This window comes from Prionailurus viverrinus, chromosome F1 (assembly GCF_022837055.1).
Source record: "Prionailurus viverrinus isolate Anna chromosome F1, UM_Priviv_1.0, whole genome shotgun sequence".
In the NCBI taxonomy this organism is placed as follows: Eukaryota; Metazoa; Chordata; class Mammalia; order Carnivora; family Felidae; genus Prionailurus; species Prionailurus viverrinus.
Window position 1 is genome coordinate 39,352,509 of NC_062577.1, and position 23,650 is coordinate 39,376,158.

A 23,650-nucleotide genomic window follows, 5' to 3' on the forward strand; every position below is an offset into this window, starting at 1 on the left:
AAGTGCCGGCCTTGCACCCTCTCAGACCATTGATGGAGTTCCTGTAGCCAGACATTGGCTAACTCACATGCTGCATGTCCTCCCTCCACAGCGGAGACATAGCCCTGACTTCAGATTGCTGGCCACGGCTCTCCTTGGTCTATAGATGATTCATAGATGGGGAAGTGGAGGCCTTGGGACACGGGTCAGAGGGCCAGACTGGGACAGGAACTCAGGCACCTGCTCTTCCCAGACTGGGCTAGACTCCCCACCCCTGTCTTTCAATAAGGCTGCTTTCCCAACTCTGTGTCTGGCTTCCTAAGTCTCCAGTTGCCTGCTCTTCATATTTCTTGACTGTGACCAGATTATCAAAAGAGACTGTTTCCTTTGTTGGCTAGTGAGGCTCTCGTACTTCCTGGTCCAGGGGCGAGGGGCAGTGTTTTCTTGGATTCCTGAACCCAGAGGCAGCTGCATTCTCCATCTAGTGCCACCTGGTAGGCGTTGGCTGGTCAGGGGAAGTCATCTGGGTCCAAAGTAGGATTGACTCAAGGGGGACAACGTGACTATCCTTACTAGGTCATCATCAACAACTACATCACCATTTAGGACTTTCCTGTTTGTCAGGCACTGTGATAAATGCTTTATACACATGAACTCTTTGGTCCCTACGATAATGCTATGAAGTAGGTATTCCCTCAGTTTTCAGACCAGGAGTCTGAAATTTGTTAAGAATGGTTAAGAAATTCATTAATAGTACTAATAGAAGGTGGAGGCAGGATTAGAACCTAGCCTGGCCAACTCCAAAGTTGGTGGATGGTCTCCTCCATTAATGTCTACTACCTCAGACTCAAGCCTTGGAAAACCTTGGTGAACAACTCTTCCTTACAGTGGGTATATAGTAGGTATTCAGCAAGTGCACACGTAGCTGTTCATTACATACTTGCTGATTAGCTGAGCTAAACAATGGAGCCCATGTCATCAAAGCAAGTCCCTTCTATGGCACAGAATGAGAGTTCAGGCCATTTTTCTTTCTCTGGGCTGACCTGAACATCATAGCCTCCATGTCATGCTCTGTGACCTGGGGTGAATTCCTGATCCTTTGGATGCTGGTGGTACCCACTGGGATGAGTCAAGATGTCATTCAGAGGGGAACGGAATTGTAAACGAATTGAGACAGGAGGCCGGACACCTTGACCTTCAAAAGGGCTGTTGCAGGAATGGTGAGCTGCATCAAGCCGTCTGGTGGTTTGCTGATTCTGAGGCAGACAGCCTCGCTCCTAGAGGCGTGAATTTAGGAACATTCCATCCACTCGTTGGCGGGCACGCCTGGCACCAGTGCCTATAGCCCTGGGAGTGGGTGTTGGCATGATCATGGCCTTGTTCCCTGCCACATGGAGCCAACAGAGACAAGCCTCCTGACTTGTGTTCTTTTGCTTTGCTCTTGCTGGCCGTCCTTGCCAAGGCTTGGTTCTTGGCTGGGGAGGTTGGTAGCCAAGAGCTTGACTTCCGACCTCTGACAACCTCAACCCTCCCCCTCCCCCACACCTGCTAACTCCAGTGAAGCCATAGATGCATAGATGATCAGAGCTGGGAAGAATCTTAGACCAACTGCCTCATTTTAAAGAGGAGAAACTGAGAAGTAGAGAGAAGGAAGTGACTTGCTTAAGGTGACAGATGGCAGAGTGGAGTAAACCATATTGGACTTCAGCAGCCTGCCTGCCTTGTCTTCGAGAGCCAGGAAATATTCATTTAATATACATGTAATGTCTTCTATGTATAATCACATTGCCTTCAGCTGAGTGATCACCTGGATGCACACACACACACGTGTACACACACATATACACACACATTGTCCAGAGCCTCCGTCTGTACCTCCCCTGGCTCTGACAGGTCACTGTCCCCTTCTAACCACATCAAATTTCCTGGTCCGGATTTCTACCCCTTGTGATCTTGCCTCTTGAGGTGGCTAAGGGCTGATGTGACAGTGGAAGATGTCTAGATCCTTGATCTTTCCTCCTTTCCATATAAGGCAGGGAGCCAGGCAGAGGGCTTCATCACTTAGAGTTATGAGGCCCTAGGTCGGTTACTTATCCTCACTAAGCCTCAGTTTTCTCATTTAGAGAATGGGCATAATAATACATTTAGCTTAATGCCTGGCACCACACCAGCTAACAATGTGTTAGTTACTATTTATTATTATTAGTGGGACTATTATTATTCTTGAAAGCAGTGGTTCTCTGGGGGATTTCCCACCTAGCCCATAGGATGGGGTTTGGGTTCCATAACCTTTCCATGATGTATCCCCATCCCCCACCACACACATACATACACACACACACACGCGCACGCGCATGCACACACATGCATGTGCACAGACACACACATGCACACACACACATACGCACACGCAGCTAGCATTCTAGCAGTTTCAGTCCCTACCCTGGCCCCATCCATTGTCAGCCAAGCCCCTGGCATTTCACGGATCTCAGCTCTGCCTGTTGCAAGTTATAAATAACCCCTGGCCATCTGTTCTATGAAACCCCAATACCGAGACCACAAGCAGAAGCTTCCTAGATCCTTGTCTCCATCCTTCCCCATCTTCTTCTGTTTCTGGCAGGATTTTTATTTTCTCCAATTTAGAATGTAAAGCTCTTCCCAAGCCTCTGTGTGGACTCTCCATCATTGCAGATGTCGAGGAAATCTCTGGGGAACAGTTCTTTTGGAAGGAAATGCCCGTTTAAAGAAATTGCCCAGAAGCACTGTTCTCCCTCCGTTGGGGAGGGCTAGCGGCTGTAAGGCGGATGGAATGTGCCCAGAAAACCTGAGGGGACTATGAGGCAGGCACCACCCACAGCAAAGGGGCTCAGAAGCAGTGGCTCTCTGAGTCCCCAGAGCTAAGCAAACCCTTAACCTTGCTGGGGGGGGATGAGGTGAGAATCCTTGGTCCCTTCCTTTCTTCTCGTTCCTACTCACTAAAAACACGTATAAGTCCTGCGTGCCCCTCTCAACCTGCAATAATTAGCTAGTTAATAATATATTAGCTAATTATAATAACTAGCTCATCTGGGTGGCTACATGCTATGGACTGAATGTTTATTTCCCCCACAAATGCAGATGTTGAAGCCCCAACTCCCAGGGAGATGGCATTTGGAGATGGAATCTTTGGGAAGCAATTAGGATTGGATGAGGTCATGAGGGTGGGGCCCCCACAGTGGGATCCCCACTTAAAAGGGAAGTGCCCTTTTCAGAAGAGACACCAGAAAGCTTACTCTCTCTCCAAGTGTATTCACTGAGGAAAGGCCATGTGAGCAGAGCAAGAAGTGGAAGGAAGCCAGGAAGAGGGCCCTCACCAGAACCTGACGGTGCTGACACCCTGGTCTTAGTCTTCCAGCCTCCAGAACAGTGTTTAAGCCACCCTACCTGTGGTATTTTATTATGGCAGCCCAAGCTGACTGATACGCTATATAAACATATTGGTCAGGACATTCCCTCTTCTCAGGAAGAGCATTCCAACAGGGCCTTCATGGAGACAATGAAAATGACTGTGGTCTGCTTCTTAGGTGAAACCTAGTATAGGGGCAGCCATGTTTTTTCCATCACAAGCCAATTGACCAGAAATCCATATGTATGTGAAATACATAAAGTTCTAAATGCCGTATCAAATTTAACTAAATAGGGGCCCTGCGTGGCTCAGTTGGTTAAGTGTCTGACTCTTGATTTCAGCTCTGGTCATGATCGCACAGTTTGTGTGGTTGAGCCCTGTATCGAGCTCTGCACTGTTAGCCTTTGATCCTGCTTGGGATTCTCTCCACCCCTCTCTCTCTGCCCCTCCCTGCTCTCTCTCTCTCCCTCAAAAATAAACATTAAAAAATCACTAAATAAGAAGTAACATTTGTAAGTTATAATGTGTGTATAACAATAAAAATTCAACAAACACTCATGGCCCTGCTATCTATTTTAAGGAACAGAACATGGCAACATTGCCTTTGAATGCCTCCCTAATCTTATCCATTCCCTCCTTGATCCGAGTTAACCTTCATCATTAATTCTGTGCTCATGATTCCCTTGCTTCTCTTTACGGTTTTATCACATTTCTACTCCGAAATGACATACTGTTTGATTTCATATATTTTTGAATATTTTCTCAGTGGAAGCAAAGCACACACACATCTCCTTGTGTGACTAGCTTCTTTCGTCTGTGTTGCACGTGTTGCCGTTCATTGTTTTTTAATTATAGTGCAGAATTCATTGTGTGAATTACTTCCCAATTCTATTGCTGATGAAAAGTATCCGTCATTCCAGTTTGGGAGTATTGGATGCTAGGCTGCCACGAATATTCTTCTTCTGCAGGGAAGACTTGCCCTAGGGTGTATACGTAGAAGTGGAATTGTTGCCTCACAGAGTATATACATCTTCATTAGATAACATAAATCCTGCTTTCCAAGGCGACTACATCAATTTGCACTTCCGCTAATAGTGATATTGTCAAACTTAAAAATTTTGTTTGTTTATCTGGAGGGAACAGAATGGCATCTCCTGTGGTGAAAATTTGCGTATCCCTGATGACTAATAAAGTTGAGCATTTTTTTTTTCATATATTTATTGGCCATTCATATTTCTTCATTTGTGAATTTCCTGTTCAAGTACTTTGCCCATTTTTCTATTAGATTCTTTATCATTTTCTTATTGATTGTAGGACTTCCTCATGTTTATATTTTTAAAGTTTATTTATTTTGAGGGGGGAGGGGCAGACAGAGAATCCCAAGCAGGCTCTGTGCTGTCAGCACAGAGCTGGACATGGGGCTTGAACTCATGAACCATTATGATCATGACCTGAACCGAAGTCAGAGGCTTCACTGACTGAACCACCCAGGTGCCCCCCTCATATTCTTGATAGTAGTCCTTTGTCAGAGAGAAGTATTACAGATATCTTCTCCCTCTCTGGTTTCCTTTTCACTCTCTTAAGATGTCTTTTCACTTACTTTCCTTTAGAGTTAGGGATTTTTGTTCCTGTTTAGGAAATCTTTGCCTATTGCAAGGTCACGAAGATACTTTTTTTCTGTTTTCTTCCAGACATTGTTTTGTTTGAATGTTCACATTTAGGTCTCTGTATCTGAACTGAGTTTTGTATGTGGTGTGAGGCTGTTGGTTACCCTGCTGGCAAAAGCTGCTGGTGTCCCCATGGAGCAGGCCATCAAGGACCCTGATGGCACTGCCATGGGGCTGATACTGACAGCTCCCACCCTTTATTCCTAGCCATCTCCAGACAGCTCAGCTAAGTCAACATCCCTAGCAATCTCTTTGTGGTTTTTCTCGATTTTTGCTCTATGGCATTGCTATAGATTCTTAATTGGACGACTAAGCCCTCCCAGGGCTAGTTTTGTTTGTGGATAGAAGTCTGTTGTTTTTTGTGGGAGAACAAAGCCTGCTGTTCCCTACTCCGCCATCTTGCCGATGTCACTCCAAGGTTATTTTTGCTGTTTATAAACTCTAAATCTGAAGTTATGTGTTTTTAGCACTGTAAAGATGTTATTCCATTGTCTTCTGCTTTCATTGTTTCTGTTGAAAAGTTTGCTTATTGTATTATAGTTGTTCTTTGCAACACTGTATCTTCTTAGCGCACCTACTTTTAACATTTTCTCTTTGTTTTTGTTCTCTCCAGTTTTACTACGATGTAATTATAGGTTTTTTTTTTTTTTCTGGGGTAGGGTATGGACATTCTTGAATCTATGGCTTCATTTCTGTTGTTGTTTTTGCCCTTTTGTTGTGTTTCTTCATTTCTTTTTTCCCTCTGTGTGTGTGTGTGTGTGTGTGTGTGTGTGTGTGTATTCAAGTATAATTAACATATAGTGTTATATTGGTTTTATGTGTACAATACAGTGATTCAGCAATTCTGTGTATTAGTGCTCATCACAATAAGTATATTCTTAATCCCCTTCACCTATTTCAACACCCCCCCTCCCCACCTCCTCTATGAGTTTGGGATATTATAGGATTTAGAATGCTTATATTTGAAGGATCTTCAAATACTGCATCTGTCTTATCTTTCTTTTCTCCCGTCACACCAATTACACATATGTTGGGATTTTAACTGTATGCTATGTGTCTAACATGTTTTCCACCTTTTTGGGAGAGTCATTTTAATTTTAATCTGAATTTTTCTATTGATTCATTTTCCAGTTCATCAATACTCTAATCTGCTGTTAGACCCATCAAATGAATTATTTGTTGTTAATTATGTTATTGTATTTTTCAGTCCTGGGCCCTCCATTTTGAGATTGTAGCCCTCTGCTGAAATATACCATCCTTTAATGTATTTTCTTGAATACGTTAATCATAGTTATTTTAAAGTCTGTGTCTGGTAAATAAAAAATCTGAATCACCTATGGGTCTGGATTTTCTTCTTCTTGGGGATAAGGGTCTTTTCATTTTTCCCTCTTGGCTTTCAATCTTTTGTGTTGACAATTTTTGATTGATTGTTAGATATCGTTTCTGATAAATTGTAGAAGCTCTAGATTATGTTAACTTCCTCCAGATAAGGATTTAATTTTCTTCTGGCAGGCAGATAGATTATGATCAAATTAACTTGATTCAATTGAGACTTGTCTGTTTCCATGTGACCCTTACTTCTAGGATATAGTTCTTCCACTGGCTAAATTGAAAGCCTGAACTCTAATTTGTCTTTCCTGAACCATGGCATTGCCAAAATTTCTACCTGGTTTCTTGAAGCATTGCCTTACATGTGCACAATTTAGGCAAATTACTTGATGAAAAATTGTCTTTACAATGTTGGGATTAGCTGAGTACATTTCCCTTTTCTTTGGATCTTGGTCCTTCAAGTCTTGGCTGCCATGGCTTTGTGCCTTCAAACACTTTTATCTAGCTTTTAAAGTTCTCAGTGTGCGGGATAATTTGATGCCAATTATGTTTTTATAGGTAGAAGCAAAAATCCTCCCTAGACTAAAAACTCAATGAAAGTGGGGACCACATCTGTCTTGTTTTTCACTGTATCTTAGTTTCTAGAGCAATGACCAGAATAATAGAAGGTGCTTAATAAATGGGGCAGCCCAGGCCTTGGCTTCTACACGGGTCACATTAGTGATGTGATTTGCCTCCTGCATTGAAAATCAGTAGCTTTGTGACCCTGTGATAGTTTCTAGTGTCCTTGCCTAGAAATGGGATGATTATAATAATAAAGTCTTTCTTTGATTTGATTATAGGAGTTAGTAGGTTAATAATTATAAAGCATTAGAACCACTTGACATGTAATGGGTTATGCACAACTGTTTGTTACATGAAATAATAATTCCCCTTTAATGTCTTTCAATAAAGTTTTAAATATTTCTTCATAAAAATCTTGCAATCTTGTGTTAGATATATTCCTAGTTACTTTATATTTTGATCTTATTGTGTATGGCTATGGTTTTAAAAGTTATATTCTCTGTTTTTGCTGGTTCATGGAAATAAAATGAAGTGAAATTGATTTCTGTATATTGATTTTTTTGGCCAGTAACCCTGCAAAATGCTTCCATTTATTCTAATTATCTGTGGATTCTTTAGGGTTTGTCACACAGATAATCTTATCATCTATGAAAAATAACAATTTTGACTCTTATCAATTCTTGTAACTTTTTTCCTGCCTTCCTTTTCTCCTTTCCCACCTTCTGTGTCTTGCTTAGAAGTTCCAGGTCAATGGGAGTGATAGTGTATACTCTCTTCTTGTTCCTGAACTTGTAGGGACTCTTTCAAAGATTCACCATTATGTATAGTGTTTCCTGGGAGTTTTTAAAGGCTATCTTTTATCAATTTCCTTCTGCTTCTAGTTTGCTAAAGTTTTTTTTATCAGGTACAGATATTTAATCGAATGGTTGGGTTTTTTTTTTTCCTTTTTTTTTTTTTTTTGTAGCAAGGGAGATGATCTATCTCCTTTAATCTGTTAATGTGGTGAATTACATTAATTGATTTTCTTAAACAAAATGAGAGAGCAGCTTTCATTCCTAGAACAAACCGTTGGTCAAGATGTAGTATATTTCCATATGTTGTTATATGTGGTTTGCTAATATTTTGGTTTAGATTTTGCATGTATATTCATGGGAATAAACGGCCTATAAAATTATGTTCTTGTACCTTTTTTTTGATCTGGTTTTGGTATCAAAGTCATGCTACGTTTGTAAAATTAGGTGGGGAGTTTTCTCCTTTCGATACTTCTAGAAGAGTTTTTGTAAGACTGGAATTATTTATTTCTTGAATTTTTGTAGAACTCCTGACTCGATTTCCTCATTGGGTAAAAGACTATTCAGATGGTTTTCCTTGAGTTAGTTTTGGTAAATTATATTTTCCTAGGAATTTTCCCATGTCATCTAAAGTTCCAAAATTTTGCACATAAAATTTTTCTTAATATCATCTTACTATCTTTTCAAAATCCTTGTGGCCCATGTAATTTTGTCCCCCTTTTCCTTCTTGATTTTTTTTGTATATTGTATCTTCCCTTTCCTACTTGATTATTCGTGCCATAGGATGATCAGTCTTGGCAGAGAATTTATCAATTTTATTGGGCTTTTCAAAAAAACCCTAACTTTGGGCATTACGGATTCTATTTTCTATTTTATTAATTCTGGTTCTCATCTTTATTTTCTTTTTTCCTCTTTCTTTGAGCTTAATCTATTATTCTTTATTAAATTTCTGAAATTGAATGGTTAACACATTAATTTGCAATCTTTTTATTTTCTGACAGAAACATTTAAGATTATGATTTCCCTCTAAAGTACCACTTTAGTTATATTTAACAAATTTGACATGTAGTGCTTTTGTTTTTAAGCTTTTCTAACTATTTCTAATTTCCGTTATAATTTACTCTTTAATCCATTAATTATTACATATTTTTATGTGTCTTTCTTTCATGGATGATACTTTCACTAAGAATAATAATTCTAGGATGACAGGGTTTTTTTTTTTTTGTACATTACAAATATAAGTCTGCTGTCCTCTGGCTTTCACTATTGATGAAAAAAAGCAGTCTAATTGTCCTTTACTTGAAGGTGATATATCTTTTCTCTCTGACTGCTTGTAATATATTTTCATTCTTTTGAATTAAAAAAATTAAGACATTCTGAAAATTTCACTGTGCTGTGGTGTAGGTAGGTGTGGATTATTTTTTATTTATACTGTTTGTGATTAGGTGGTCTTCCCCAGTTAGTGGAGAGTTTTCAGTCTTCGGTTCCAAGAAAATTTCAGCCACTAACTCTTCAAATATTACTCTGCACCTTCTTTCTCTCATGTCTTCCAGAATTCCAATTTAATTTTTCTGTCATACTTTTCATCTCTTTGTGTCTCCGAACTGCTGTTCCGAGTTATTTTAACTGTTATAAAATAACAGTTATTTTAAGTGTTATTTTAACTGTTATATTAACTGTTCCGAATAATTTTTTCAGATTTGTCTTCCAGTACGATAATTCTCACTTCAGCTTTGTCCTATTTGCTGTTAAACCTACCCACTTCATTTTAGAAACTTTTTTTTTTTTACATTTATTTTATTTTTGAGAGACAGAGACACAGAGCTCAAGTGGGGAGGGGCAGAGAGAGAAGGAGACAGAATCCAAAGCAGGCTCTAGGCTCTGAGCTGTCAGCACAGAGCCCGACGCGGGGCTCAAACTCACAAACCGTGAGATCATGACCTGAGCCGAAGTCGGACACCCAACCGACTGAGCCACCCAGGCGCCCCTAGAAACATTTTTTTTAATTGGGAAAAGGCAACACGGTTCAGAAAAGTGTGAAAAAAATAAATGCACATCTTAACAATTAATTATAAAACAAATTCCAAGTAATCACCCTACAAATAGAACATTGTCAATAGTCCCGAAGCCCCTTGTGTGTCCTCTCTTGCTCTCTAACCTCTTCTTCCACCAGAGGTAACCACCACCCTGACTTCAACGTAATTAAAGTCTCTGCTTCTCTTCATAGTTTTATCCGCTCTGTCCGTTTTTGTTTGTTTTCTTTTTTTGTTTTTTTTTTTTCAACCTTTATTTATTTTTGGGACAGAGAGAGACAGAGCATGAACGGGGGAGGGGCAGAGAGAGAGGGAGACACAGAGTCGGAAACAGGCTCCAGGCTCCGAGCCATCAGCCCAGAGCCCGACGCGGGGCTGGAACTCACGGACCGCGAGATCGTGACCCGGGTGAAGTCGGACGCCTAACCGACTGCGCCACCCAGGCGCCCCATGTTTTCTTTTAACTTAATAATCTGTACATATTTGGAGGCTTCTTTCATTCAACATGCTGTTCGAAAGTTAATCCAAGTTTGTACCTGTGGTTCACTTACTTTCACTGCTGTGAGGTAGTCTGTTGTATGAGTATATTATACATTTTCATTCTTTTTTTGTTGGATATTTCATTCTATCTTGTTGGGTTAGTTCTTCCCCCTTTTTGAGGAGGAACTAACTACTTTCAACCATGCTGGTCTGAATATCGTATATGCATTTGTGTATGTATATATTATTTTACATGTATATGGGAGCACATGTGCGTGAGTTTCTCCAGGTTATATACTAGGAGTGAAATTGTTGGGTCACGGACTACGTATACCTTCAATTTTGCTAGATAATTCAAAGCTGTTTTCTAAAATCGTTCTTCCACTAATTTTTAATTCCAGTTGTCTCATTTAATTCATTTTTAGAATTTTTTTCTGGTTCTTCTTCCCATCTGCTTGATAATACACTGCCTTGCTCTTTACTCATATGTCAAATTCCTTCTTTTATATTTCTTTAAGTTTGCACCTTTACTTATCGCCTATACTATTTCTTTTTTTTTTTTTTTTTTTCAACATTTATTTATTTTTGGGACAGAGAGAGACAGAGCATGAACGGGGGAGGGGCAGAGAGAGAGGGAGACACAGAATCGGAAGCAGGCTCCAGGCTCCGAGCCATCAGCCCAGAGCCTGACGCGGGGCTGGAACTCACGGACCGCGAGATCGTGACCTGGCTGAAGTCGGACGCTTAACCGACTGCGCCACCCAGGCGCCCCACGCCTATACTATTTCTGATAATTCCCCAGCAGAAGCTTTGCAGATTTGGTTCTGCTATCTCAGGGCTTCTCGACCTTGACACTGTTGACATTATGGGCGAGACACGAATCCATATTGTGGGAAGCTGTCCTGTGCATTGTAGGATGTTCAACAGCTTCCCTGGGCTCTACACACTAGATTCCAGTAGCCCACATTTTTCTCTTTCCAAGTATGACAACCATTATGCCTGCAGGGCAAAATTGCTCTGGGCGGTGAGCCACTATGCTCTCTCTCTTTTTTTCCTTGTGGGACCTCACTTATGGTATCCCGTCTCTTTGTGTTTTGTGATTCGTTTTTACTAAGCTCATGTTTTCTTAGAGCCATGCCTGTGGAGATTCTCCGATGCCTGGGGTCGAAGGTGTTTTTCTCCAGGACTGTTTTTCATTTACTACAGGCTCTAGGCTTACAAGTTTATGCTGGGGGGTGCAGGCTCCTGTTGGACTCCTCACCTTTGACCAGCCCTCCCATGCCTTGCGAGGTTTGTGAAAATGGAAGCTTTTGTAAATGCTGACGTCAGTGGGAGGCTTCTCTCTGGGCTCCTGCCTTCACAACTTTAGGCTTCCAAATTCACCTTTCGTTCTTTTCCAGTCAGACTGATGCATTTTAAATTTTTTTTTCAACGTTTTATTTTATTTTTGGGACAGAGAGAGACAGAGCATGAACGGGGGAGGGGCAGAGAGAGAGGGAGACACAGAATCGGAAACAGGCTCCAGGCTCTGAGCCATCAGCTCAGAGCCCGACGCGGGGCTCGAACTCACGGACCGCGAGATCGTGACCTGGCTGAAATCGGACGCTTAGCCGACTGCGCCACCCAGGCACCCCGTCTGATGCATTTTAAAAGAGGGTTTTTGGGGTGCCTGGGTGGCTCAGTTGGCTAAGCGTCCGACTTCAGCTCAAGTTGTGGTCTAGTGGTTCTTGAGTTTGAGCCCCGCGTGGGGTTCTCTGTTGTCAGCACAGAGCCCGCTTCAGATCCTCTGTCTCCCTCTATCTGCCCCTTGTGTGTGCGCTCTTTCTCTCTCCAAAAAGACTAAATATTTAAAAAAAAAATTTTTTTAAGAGGTATTTGTGTGTGTGTGTGTGTGTGTGTGTGTGTGTGTTTTGGCTTAAGGAAAATCCCCAAATCCATACAGCTTTTATTCCATCTTTAAAATTTCACAAATAAGTCTGAAAAATCATTTGGCATCTTGCTCTTTCTGTCGCTGGACAACTTAGATCTTATCCATCAGCCTGCTGAGCCGCTCCGTTTTCAGAAATGTAGATACCCTCCCCAGATTTTCTGATATCCTTGTTTTTTAACTGTTGTGGCTTGCCGAATCAAAGCGGCTAGTTTGATACAAGTTCAATGTCATTTCCTTCAAGAGTTAACTCATCCTCCTGGGGTTGAGATACTGAATAAGCGACGCTTGGCCTCATCTGAACCCTGCGGATGTATTTTTCACCCACAAAATTTCGGATTTCGACAAGGGAACCATTGTCCTGAACAATGACGTTGATGGGAAAGTGAGCATTCCCAGACCCCGTTTTGTAACGGAAACCCAGCGTAATGCCCTTCATCATGCTCTGTACGTGACGACAGATATTGTGAACGGTAGTGGTTCTTTTCCATTTCCCCACCATTTGTCAGCTCGGAGCCTCTTCATTTTCCTTCCGAAGAGACTGAGTTTTGCAGTGATGTGATTGAAGCCCCTTTGCAGGGTTCCTCTGGGGCCTCTCACAGTAACGGCACGTCCCTTCAGAGTGATGTCGATGTTTTCTGAAACGTCAACAGTCCGATTGCTGAGAATGGCCTTCATTCTCACAGTAGATGCAGCCAAAGCATACAGAGAAGTGTTTAACATTGTTTTGTCCAGTAGTTTTGGTTGTCTTTAGTGACAGGATCAGTCGGTAAATTCCTCTGGTATACTTTAGAACCTGAAGCCCACCACTTTTGAAAATTAATAATAGTGAAGCTAGCCGATCAAATGCACGGGTCTTTAACAGCAACACAAGCGCAGTACAAATCGAATTAACACAGTTTCTACAGAAACACACTCCTAAGGGCCGGAGCTAGATGTGGGTTTGAGAATATCGGTGAAGTCCCAGAGGACAGGTGTTTAACAAAGGGAGCAGTGGCGCGTCCTTCGGTCAGGCACGTGTCGACACAGGCTCCAGATATACATCACCAGTGACAGTTCGCAGTGTTTGTCCCCGTTGTTTTATGAAAAGAAAGAAGTGGACCCAAACACTGCCCGAGTGAGACCACACAACAGGTGCGTTATCCAGTGTGATCTGAAATTCTAGGAAAAGTGAATCCACTTGGTGAGTGTAATTCACTTTCATCGTGAAAGTTCCGTGGAGACGAAGCCCCATTGACAGGGCTGAGGCTCCATGATTTGGATCCATCCTCAAGTTTATAAAAAGCGGTCAAGAGCACTGACATCAGACTGCCGGGGTCAGAGTCCAAGGTCTCCCACTTAAAAGTTTGCTTCTTAACCTGTCTGTGTCTCCTTTTTGTTATTGTGCGATGAGAAGAAACTCCTCCACAGATTTATTGTGAGGCCAAGGATAGTGCCTGGAACGTATAAACACTCAGCAGATGTTAACTTTAACAAGGTAAAAGATACAGAAACTTAAAGCGAAATTCCTACTTGTCGAAACCTGAGAATTTCTCCCAAAAGGTGATTTCATGCCCATGAGATAGCACTGCCTTTCTTTACCACCAGTGACTTCATTGTGCTCAGAGTAGTCAAGCAATAAGAAACAAGAGCAGATTCCAGTGGTCAGTCACTGTGTCTATGGGCCCAGCTTAAGTTCAACATGAGCATTTCCTCCGTCCAATGCATCAGCAGTGTTTTACATTCAAGACGAGAGTGTTTACAAGTCTTGTCACATCAGTAAGACGCGAGCCGCCTGAGGTCTGATGAGTTGGGTCCTTCAAAGCCTTTTAATTCCACGTGGTGGGAAAGCAGTTCAGTAAATCTTTCCGACACGTTTCCATGATGTCATCACCCAACAGCATCAACATAAACAGTGTCTCCACACCCTGCTTCATCTTCTTCCAAACTTCGAACGAAAGCCCAGGAAGAAAGAAAATTCACAATTTCGGGGACTTACTCCATGGTATCAGGCAATGAATGTGATTTGCAAAGTGCGTGGTCCGTAGTCGTAAAATGATGGATGCCGTTCAAACTCCTTTCAATGGGACTAAACTGCTGAGACCCTTCTGCCCCCATCTTTGCTTTTCTTTGCAGGAGCCAGACCAGCAGTGAACTCTGTTTTTGCGTGTTTCTAGCCACTCTCTCTCTCTCTTTTTAAGTTTATTTATTTTGAGAGAGAGAGAGGGAGAGAGGGAGAGAGAGAGGAGGGGCAGAGAGATAAGGAGAGAGAGAATCCCAAGCGGGCTCCGTGCTCAGTGCAGAGCCCCATGGGGAACTCGATCTCACAACCATGAGATCATGACCTGAGTCGGAATCAAGAGTCGGACGCTTAACCGACTGAGCCACCCAGGCGCCCCTAGCCACACTCTCTTTTTAACAACCTCTTCTTGGGAGGTTGAGGTCTGGTTTGGCCAAAAGTCACTGGTGGACTGCCTTTCTGGGCCACAGGGCTACGAGTCTGTCCCCTGGTCTCATGGAGAGAGAGGCAGCCTGTTAAGTGTGAATCTTGCTTTAAGTTTCTGCACGTTTTACTTGTTTCCTTTAAGTTAGCATTTGTTGGGCACTTACTCTGTGCCAGGAACTATTCTAGGTGCTTTCCATGTGATTCATTCAACTGGGATGGCAACAGACAGCCTAAGCCACATTTGGCTCTTCTCAGTGGGGTAGGAGCAAAGTGAGAGTGAGAGGCCCAGGTCACGATCGTCATCTGCCCGCAGACACGCCTTTGTCCTGAACTCCCTGACCCAGTCAGTGGGCTCCACTGTCCATATAACATCTGAGGCAGGGACCTAGAAGCACCTCCCTGCCTTCCCACATCCCATCTGCCCCTGACCCCCTCTCCGGTCCCCCCTCACCGGCTTATCCCTACTGTGGCACTTTTCACAGCTATCTCGAACCATCTGTCTCCCTGTCCATCATCCCCTCTTAGGACAGAGACTGTCTTCTGTCTCTGAATGCTCAGTGCCATAGCAGACCCTCAAAGATGTTCGCTGCATGAAAGAATAATGTTCTATCATTTCTACATAAGAATTTCTTGAGTTAGTCCCTCTGCCCCCATCCCATTAACTGCCCCAGTTTAGGGTCCTGTTCCTTCCCACCAGAACTCTTAAAATAGCCTCATAAATGATGTTCCTTTTCTCCACTTTGGCTTACTCCCACCCACCCTCCTCATTGTCTCAAGGGTCATCTCTCCAAGGCACAACTTAGAGTGCGGTACTGCTCTGATCAGACGCCTCAGTGCTTCTCTTTGCTCTCGGATAAATTCAAGACCTCATCACACACGTCTGTTCTTCCTGAGCCCTCTGTTTAGCCATGCTACGTGGTGGTGTATGTGCGCTGTGTGTATGTGTTTAGGTCCCAGTGCCTTTGCACGTGTGCCTTCTACGTAGGATAGATGCCACCCCCTTTTCTCTACCTGCCAATCTCCTGCCTCTCTTTGAGACCCAGCTCGTGAAGCCTTCTGGGACCCTATAGCCTCCAGCTTCATAGGATGAGACCTCTGGTTGAGCATTGGTTGATGATCTGTCATTGCTTACGTAGCTATGTCCTCACATCTCCCTACCCGCTAGACCGAGTCCCTTAAAATCCTGAACGTGGTATCCCTAACTCCTTGGTAGGCTTTAAAAAATTCTGGAGGGCAACAGGAGCGGGGGTGTACATCTTCTGTGTACGGTGCAAAGTGTTTTCAGACCGAAGACCCTGGAGGAGCAGCCTGAGTCAACGCTGGGGCCAACATGACGGCTAAAGATGGTCCAACCCCCAGAACACAGGCTTTTACTCCAACCTCCCTTCCTCAGCTCTTCATCCATGACCTCCTCCCTCCCTCTCTTCTTCTTTTCTTTTATTCATTTTCCTTCCCTGCCTTCTTCCAATTGCTATGTAGCCTCAGTCATCTATTACCCAAAACAACATTATGGCAATGGTAATGGAAGTAGGTGATGACACAATAGTGCACCCCCAATTCTGCTGCCACAACAAAGCCGGCTGTGTTCGCTTGTCTAGAGTCCCTTCCCGTCTTTCTATGCGCCCATCATGTTGCAGGGTTGTAATCATGAGGCCGTTTTAATTTTGTAGTCTACTTTTTAACTTCGTATCAGAGGCATTTTCCGTGCTCCTACATGGTCTTCGTAATTATCATTTCAATGGCTGCATGATATTCCATAGAATAGATGTGCCAAGTTTCACTTAAGCGTTTCTCTTCTGCCAGACAGTTCCGGGTTTTCCCTGTTGCAGAGAGGGCTGTAATATGCAGGTTCTTTTACTTCTCTTTCTTATTCCTCCCTGTTCACTTGCTCCTCTCTTTGCTCTCTCTTGTGTCTCCTTCTGCCTCCTTGACCACAGCTCTCTTTCCCAGAACAGTAATTTGCCCCCAAGTGGATATAGAAATCATCTTAGTGGTGTGGTTTATATATACAATTGGAATACCACTTGGCAATGAGAAAGAATGAAATCTTGCCATTTGCAACAACGTGGATGGAACGGGGCGGGGGGGGGGGGTATTACGCTAAGTGAAATATGTCGGTCAGAGAAAGACAGATACATGTTTTTACTCATATGTGGAATCTGAGAAACTTAACGGAGGACCATGGGGGAAGGGAAGGGGAAAACAACAGTCAAACAGAGAAGGAGGCAAACCATAAAAGACTCAATTACAGAGAACAAACTGAGGGTTGATGGGGGAGGCGGGGGGGAGGGGAAAATGGGTGATGGACATCGAAGAGGGCGCCTGTTTGGATGAACACTGGGTGTTGTCTGTAAGCGATGAGTCATGGGAATCTACTCCCAAAGCCAAGAGCACACTGTATATACACTGTATGTCAGCTAAATCAACAATAAGTTATATTAAAAAAAAAAAAAGAAGAAAGAAATCATCTTAGTGGGACCCAGGATTTTGAAAAGAATTACAACAAATTGGTAGGAAAATGCTCTTAAGGTCACTTTTGCTATTTGTGTATCCTGAAAACAGTGTAAATGATAAACTCTCTTGCCCACAAGGGGTGGGAACATAGGATCAGGCAGGACTATGACAGAAAGCTCAAGCCTATGACAGGGACACAATGTTTGTCATGGAAGAAAAAGAGAGACAACCTGAATGTCTATCAATAGGGAAATAGCTAAGTATACCATTATGTGTCCATACTCAGAATATTATGTAGGATTTAAAAAGATTGTTGTGGATCTATATGTACCGACTCAGACAGATAAAGTCTTTTTTTTTTTTAAGTGAATTTAGTTGCAGAATATTTGTAGTTATAATTTATGTAAAAATTAACAGCAAAACCCAAACCCACAGGATAGTACGCGAGATTTTCTGAGGATATATTATGTAAATATATGGCCAGGCTGATCACAGTGGTCCCCCTTTGTTCAGGAAAAGGGGTCCGGATGTGGGGGACCGGTCAAAGGGAATTTGAGCCTGAACTGCAATGGTTTCATTTTTGTTTTTAATCAAGGAAAATGTATTCACATATTGCTTGTATAACAAAAAATTGATTAAACGAATGTTGCCACTGTTGTGTCTTTCTGTTTACGTTGTGCATTGACCAGCCCAGATTCCGGCGCTGGCCATGAAGGAATAAAACGTAATAAGAGAATGTTACTAAATATCAAATGTCCTTTTGGGAAGAGTGGATTTTTTGTGACCCCCCCCCCCCCACGGGTATGTAGGTTGTTTCAGACAGTACCGGTGGGACTGGGGTGGGGGGAAAAAGGCCTGCTCTTCTAGGAGACAAGGATGCCCCTGATCCAAACCCTTGCCTCTCAGCCAGTCCTCCCCACCCCCATCTTGGCAGGTGGAAGCTGGGGGTTTTGAAGTTTAGTCTCTTGCATTGAATCCTGGATGGAGGACAACAGATGGGGCCACACAGCCCTGCTGCTCAGACCGAGGGGAACAGGTGGAGGCTCTGGGGCCAGAGTGTGAATGCTGGCGATTCATGAGCGGTGCAGGCAGGCGGAGTGCCCAGCTCAGCGCCGGTGACAGCTGGGCAGCACGTGGGTGGGAGAGGGAGTCGGGACATGGGGGGGTGGGCTGCAGTGGGTGGGTTCAGCCACAGAGAGGAGGTATGAGAGGGCAGAGGATAAAGGAGGGAAAGAGGGAGAAGGCCTCCCACCCACCCAACCCCCCGGCCCACCCCCAGGATTAAGGCAGTAGGGAGGTCAGAGGTTCCAGGCTGACCCGAAAGGCTTAGGAAGCAGCAGGGTAAGTGGACATAGAGAGGAGAGTGTTCCTTTTCTGCCCCTTCACCCTCCTCCCCCATCCCCAGCTGTCCTCTACCTAGTCCTAAACCCGAGGCATTTGGGCCAGTTCCAGTGGCTGTGCCAGGCCCTTGGCTGGGTCAGGGCCCGGGCAGGGGAGGGAAGCAGCTGCCGCCCCTCCCCTTGCAGATAAGGGGCGCACAAGGAGGCGACAGGACGGGACAGTCCGCGCCTTTTTGCCCAGAACTACCTGTGTGCCGCACCCCTCACCCCGTTTCTCTTTAGTTAAGTGCAAGAGTAAGAACTATGAAAACAGTGCTAATTATTAGTAGCGCTTACAGAACCCTCGTGATATACACAGCGCTGATTTTATAATTTATCGCTGAATTCTTCCAACAGCCCTTCCTGAAAGTATAGCTTCCATTTTACAGGTGAGAAAACGGAGTCTTCTTGGTTAAGTAATGTGCTCAAAGCCCGACACTAAGTATCGTTTGACTGCACAGACCAAACCCGGAACCTTCCAGGTGGATGGAATTAACAAAACGCTGGGCTGAGAGCCAGCAGTCCCCCATTTCCCAAAGGAGCAAGAGGTGGCTGGGCCTAAATTAGCCTTTTTCATTGTCAAAATTGAGAGCAGCTAGATGAGGTTAGGGTGGAAAGTAAAGGAAGCTAGAAAACCCTTTTCTCTGGAGATTTGTCCAAATAGGAACGATCCCATCGCTTTGGGCTGGTTTAGGAGACTTTGCCTGGAAAAAAAGGCAACCAAGCACTTTGGTTTGGGCGTCAGGAGACAGGCGCCTCTGCATGCCCTCCGAGTGGGCAGATTTGCTGGCATTCCCTAGGCCCCAGCCCTCTTAGTGCTACAGCTTTCCAGATGAGGAAGACGAAGCCTGGGGACGGTGGGGGGGGGGGTGGGGGCAGGGGGCGCTGTCCGTCTCCCACTGGTCTGGTGCACTCTGTTGCTGGAGCATCTAACCTGACACTTGGTGCAGTGCACCTGCGAGTCGCCCATTCCTTGAGCCCAGATATGGCTCCTCCTCCCAGCCTCAGGAACCCAGCCCTGAGTGGGCTGGGGAAGGAGAGTGGGGGGCCGGCCCCAGCCAACAATTCACCCCACGCCCAGACTTCCGTCCGGCCAGCAGGGGGAGCCCGAGGCCCAGGCAGCGGCCGTGAGCGGGGAGGCTGCCACTGGCTACTGCCGGATGCTACTGCTTCGCCCACCCAGGCACCTCCCTGCGCCTCAGTTTCCTGGCCTGCGAAATGGGAAAATAATTACACTAAGTTCCCCAGCAATGCTGTGAGAGTTAAATGCGTCCTAAACAATAAGGCGTTGCTAGACTTCCTTCTTGTTCTCTTGTACGATGCTATTCTGAACATTCAGTATTCAATAAATACTTCCTGAGCTCTATTAAGCACTAGAACCCTATTTTCGGCCCTGGATGAAGCCTGTCCAACTTGTGGGCCACGGAAAGCGGTTAAAATAGAAAAGCCTGGCAACTGGATGGTTTGTCTGTGTCTCCCACGCACCTGACCAGCCAGATAGAGTGGGTGGCTCTTACGGTACAGGTCAACACTTCAGCAAACTCCTGTTTGTTCCTCTGGCCTGGAACTTGGGCCTTTGGGCTGGGCCTGCAGAGGCGGCAGGGAGCCCAGGCCACAGCCCCCCTGGCCACCCTGACTTCAGGAAAACGCACTTAGTGCAAAGACCTTTCACGCCCAGGGCTCTCTGGTGACAGGGCCTTTGGGTTCAGGGCAGAGGGGTGAAGTGGATGTGAATGGAATAATCCCCAATTGGCATTTAGAGTTCTGCTTAAGATCAGCATAAGACTGGAGCTGAGAGAAGGGGCTGAAGCCAGAATCCGTGGCCAAGCCTGAGATTGTCTGTTCTTTTCCCAAGAATGTGGACCGGTTTGGATTCCGCAGTGCGATGGAGTCAGTGCCTAGTCTCCTGGCTCCTGTCCCTGCTGGGTGGGGCGTCCGTCAGACAATCGCTGTGGAAGCCTGTGTGTGGTGGGGTCTGCGACAGACTCCCAGGGGTCCCAGCGGAGGAGAGGGGCCTTCCCACCCATGAGTTTTTCGCCCCGCTCCTTTCCCAGAAGCCTCGGCTTCCGTTTAAGCCCTCACCCCAGGACAGGGTCCCCAGAGCACCTAATGAGGAGTTCAGTGTGACGAGGTGACTATTCACATTGACTATGTTGCTTTTCAAATTCCAGATGTTTCGTTCCCTCGGGTGGACGGCCGACTCTCTGAGGGGGGCTCGTTGTGATCTGTTCCAAAGAACCCTGGACTGGGAATCGGAGGCCTGAGCTCATGTTTCAGTTCTAGGCTTTGGTGGCCCCAGGCCTCCCTCTGAGCCTCTGCGTTTTGACCCGTTAAAGGGGGTCATAATAGCTTCTGCACCGGGCAGGCTGCCAACACCTGGGGTAGACGTGACGAAGGCCCAGACACGTGGTTCTACCCCTTCTTCTGTCTGCGTCTACCCGAAACAAGTGAAAACGTATGTTCACGCAAAAACTCGTACACGAATTTCACGGCGGGATTATTTACAATAGTCTCAAAGTAGAAACGACCCCTACGTCCGTCAACTGATGAATGGATAAACAAAATGTGGTGCAGACACGCGATGGAATATTATTCGGTCCTCAAAAAGAACGAAGCGCTGACACCTGCACAGTATAGATGGACTTTGAAAACATTATGCTAAGGGAAAGAAGCCAGTCACAAAGGACCACGTAGGGTCCCGTTTCACTTACACGAGGGGGCCAGAACAGCAAGATCCACAGACACAGCAAGTATATTAGTAACTGCCTGGGTCTGTGTAGGAGTGGGTAGGGGTAGGGAAGTGACTGCAAGGTTTTTTTGGAGGGCGATGAGAATGTTCTAAGATTAAATTATGGTGACGGTTGCACAATTCCGTAATTATACTGAAAAAAAAAAAATCCCTGAGTTGTACACTTCAAACGGGTGAACTTTATGGTATGTAAATTACGTATCAACAGAGCTGTTAAGAAATTTTAACTGGGTGTCCTGAATGTAATTTAGAAACTCTACTTCGGCCCTTTCTTGCCTCTTTCCCCCAATCTTCATGGCCTTGTTGTCCCTCTCAGAACATACAAAAGGTAGTGGGCATATTTCGCTTTCCTGGGGGGAAAGGGCACTGTTGGACGCGTGGAAAGGAATAGGGAAGCATTAGGGAGGCCAGATGCCATCCTGCCCAACCTCTCACAGCAGCCACATGAACTCCCCTGCCTTGATTTCCCTTCCTGCCCACTGTGGGGAGGGACAGTAGGGGATCCCTGCCCCTGCATCCCTGGGGGTGGTGTCTGGGGAGTCCAGGAAGACCGGACTGGGGAGGATGCATTGGCCAGGATGGGGTGGCCTGTGCAGGGAGCTCCAATGAGTCTGTTATGTGGCAGGGCCGACTTGGGGTCTTCTAAGCGCTGGTGGGGTGGCAGGTAGATTGCCCAGAGATACTTCTTTGGCTGCAGTCAAGGCCAGAGAAGCCAAGAAACCCACGGCTGGTGCCCTGTGGACTGGGGTCAGGGATGGAGCTGGGCCATGGGCTGCCAGACGAGGAGCTGCTGGTGCCTGGAGAAGGCTGATTCTTTAATTGGTGTGCTACACGGCAGGGCAAACTGCGGGCCATGTGTCTGGTGGGGGCGGGAGGGGGAGTGCAGGAGAGACAGGCTGGGGCGGAAGGCCTGCGGGTCTCCCCCCAAGACTCAGTGGGGTTGGGGCGAGAGGGGCTTGGAGCCGGCGGAGAGCTCGTACTTCCAGCTCTGTGTGCACCCAGAGCTCTGGGCCCAGCCAGCTGTCATCGACCCCTTAGGATACTTGACAAGTGGGGTCTGTTCTCAGCTTCTCTTCCCTCTGATTCATCTTTCCTTGCCCCTGCTTCGCTGTCTCAGGCTGTGAGCATGCTCAGATCTCCCCACCTAAAACCAACCTCTTTTTGACCCTACTCTCCTGCAGCTAACAGTCCGTCGTTTCGTCTCTTCTCTGCCAAGTTCTTTCAAAGCCTTGTCTGCATCCACGCCCCCCCGCTTTCCCTACCTGCTCCAGCATTCACCCCAGAGATGGTGCTCCCAACCCCACTCCTCCCCCTTCTTGTCACCAAATCCTACCACGTCCCCCTCAGATCCTTCGCCACTGCTCTCCAGCCCTGAGGCGCTCAGCTCCCTTCTTCCTGAAATACCTGCTTTTTCCCTCCCCTGCCTGTTCTCCCTCCTGGTGCTGTAGGCACAGCCTACTTCTGTCCAGCTCCTCTCCTGCATCCTCCCTCTGAGTGATCTCAGCTCTCCCAGAGCTTTGGCCGTCTCCTCAATTGAGATGACCCAGCTAGAGCTCTGACGGCCCCCTTGGCCATTTCCACAAGCCCGCTGGCCCTTGCTCCTGGGTGTCCCCTTAGGTACATCCCACCCAGCCTGTCGTCCTTCCCCCGGTCCCCGAAACCTGCCTCTCCTGCCTCACGTTCCGCCTCAACAGCTGCCAACACTCCCCGGGAACCCAGGCTGGAAAGCTGAGTCGTTTCCTCTCCATTCTCCCAGGCTGCTCTGCGTGACTGGCCAAGGAGCCTGGGAGTCCCATGAGACATCTCTCTTGTCCATTTTCTCTGTTCCCCACTGCTTCCTCTTGTGTTTGGATTTTAATCGTCTTTGGCCGAGGCAGATCTTTCTGTTTTACCTCTCCTTCCTCCCATCCACGCTGCCCAGGGTCACAGAATGGTCTTTCCAAAGCGTCGTTCAGATCCTTCAGCCTCCTGCTCAAAAATGCTCAGAGGCCTCCCGTCACCAAGAGTAGACCATGATATGTGTCTAGTGATTCACCACCTGAAAAGCACTTCCAAACAAATAGTACGGGTAATGTAATGAGTCCTCTTTTACGGATAAAAGGTCGGAGGCTCGGAGAAGGTGGTGAGTGGTTGGGGTTCGCCCAGCACTGCAAGGTGGAGCTGTGACCGGGGCCGGGGCCTCCTGGATTTAACTGGGTGCACCGCCCACTCAAGTCTTCTCAGCCTCCCCTGGGAGGCTGCCAGCAGCATGGCCCCCAGCTGTCACCCTGCTGCCCAGCCCGAGGCCGGTGCCCTAGCCAAACCCCTGGTCTTGCCCAGAAACGCCTCCTCCTTGCTACCAGAACTTCTCCACAAACACAGAGCATCCTGTCCCTTCTCCAAGGCCCTTCCCAGCCCCGGGCCGGCCCAGTGAGCTCTCTGCCTTCTCTCTGGCACCTGGAACATACGCCCTGGAACTCTAGCTAATTCTAAGCAGGCATGACACTGG

At 45.9% G+C, this 23,650-nt stretch overlaps 1 pseudogene; it reads right to left on the reverse strand.

Moving 5' to 3' along the window:
- Positions 1 to 12,255: 12,255 nt before the first annotated feature.
- LOC125155059 (60S ribosomal protein L9-like) lies at positions 12,256 to 12,833 on the reverse strand (annotated as a pseudogene).
- Between the last annotated feature and the right edge of the window lie 10,817 nt (positions 12,834 to 23,650).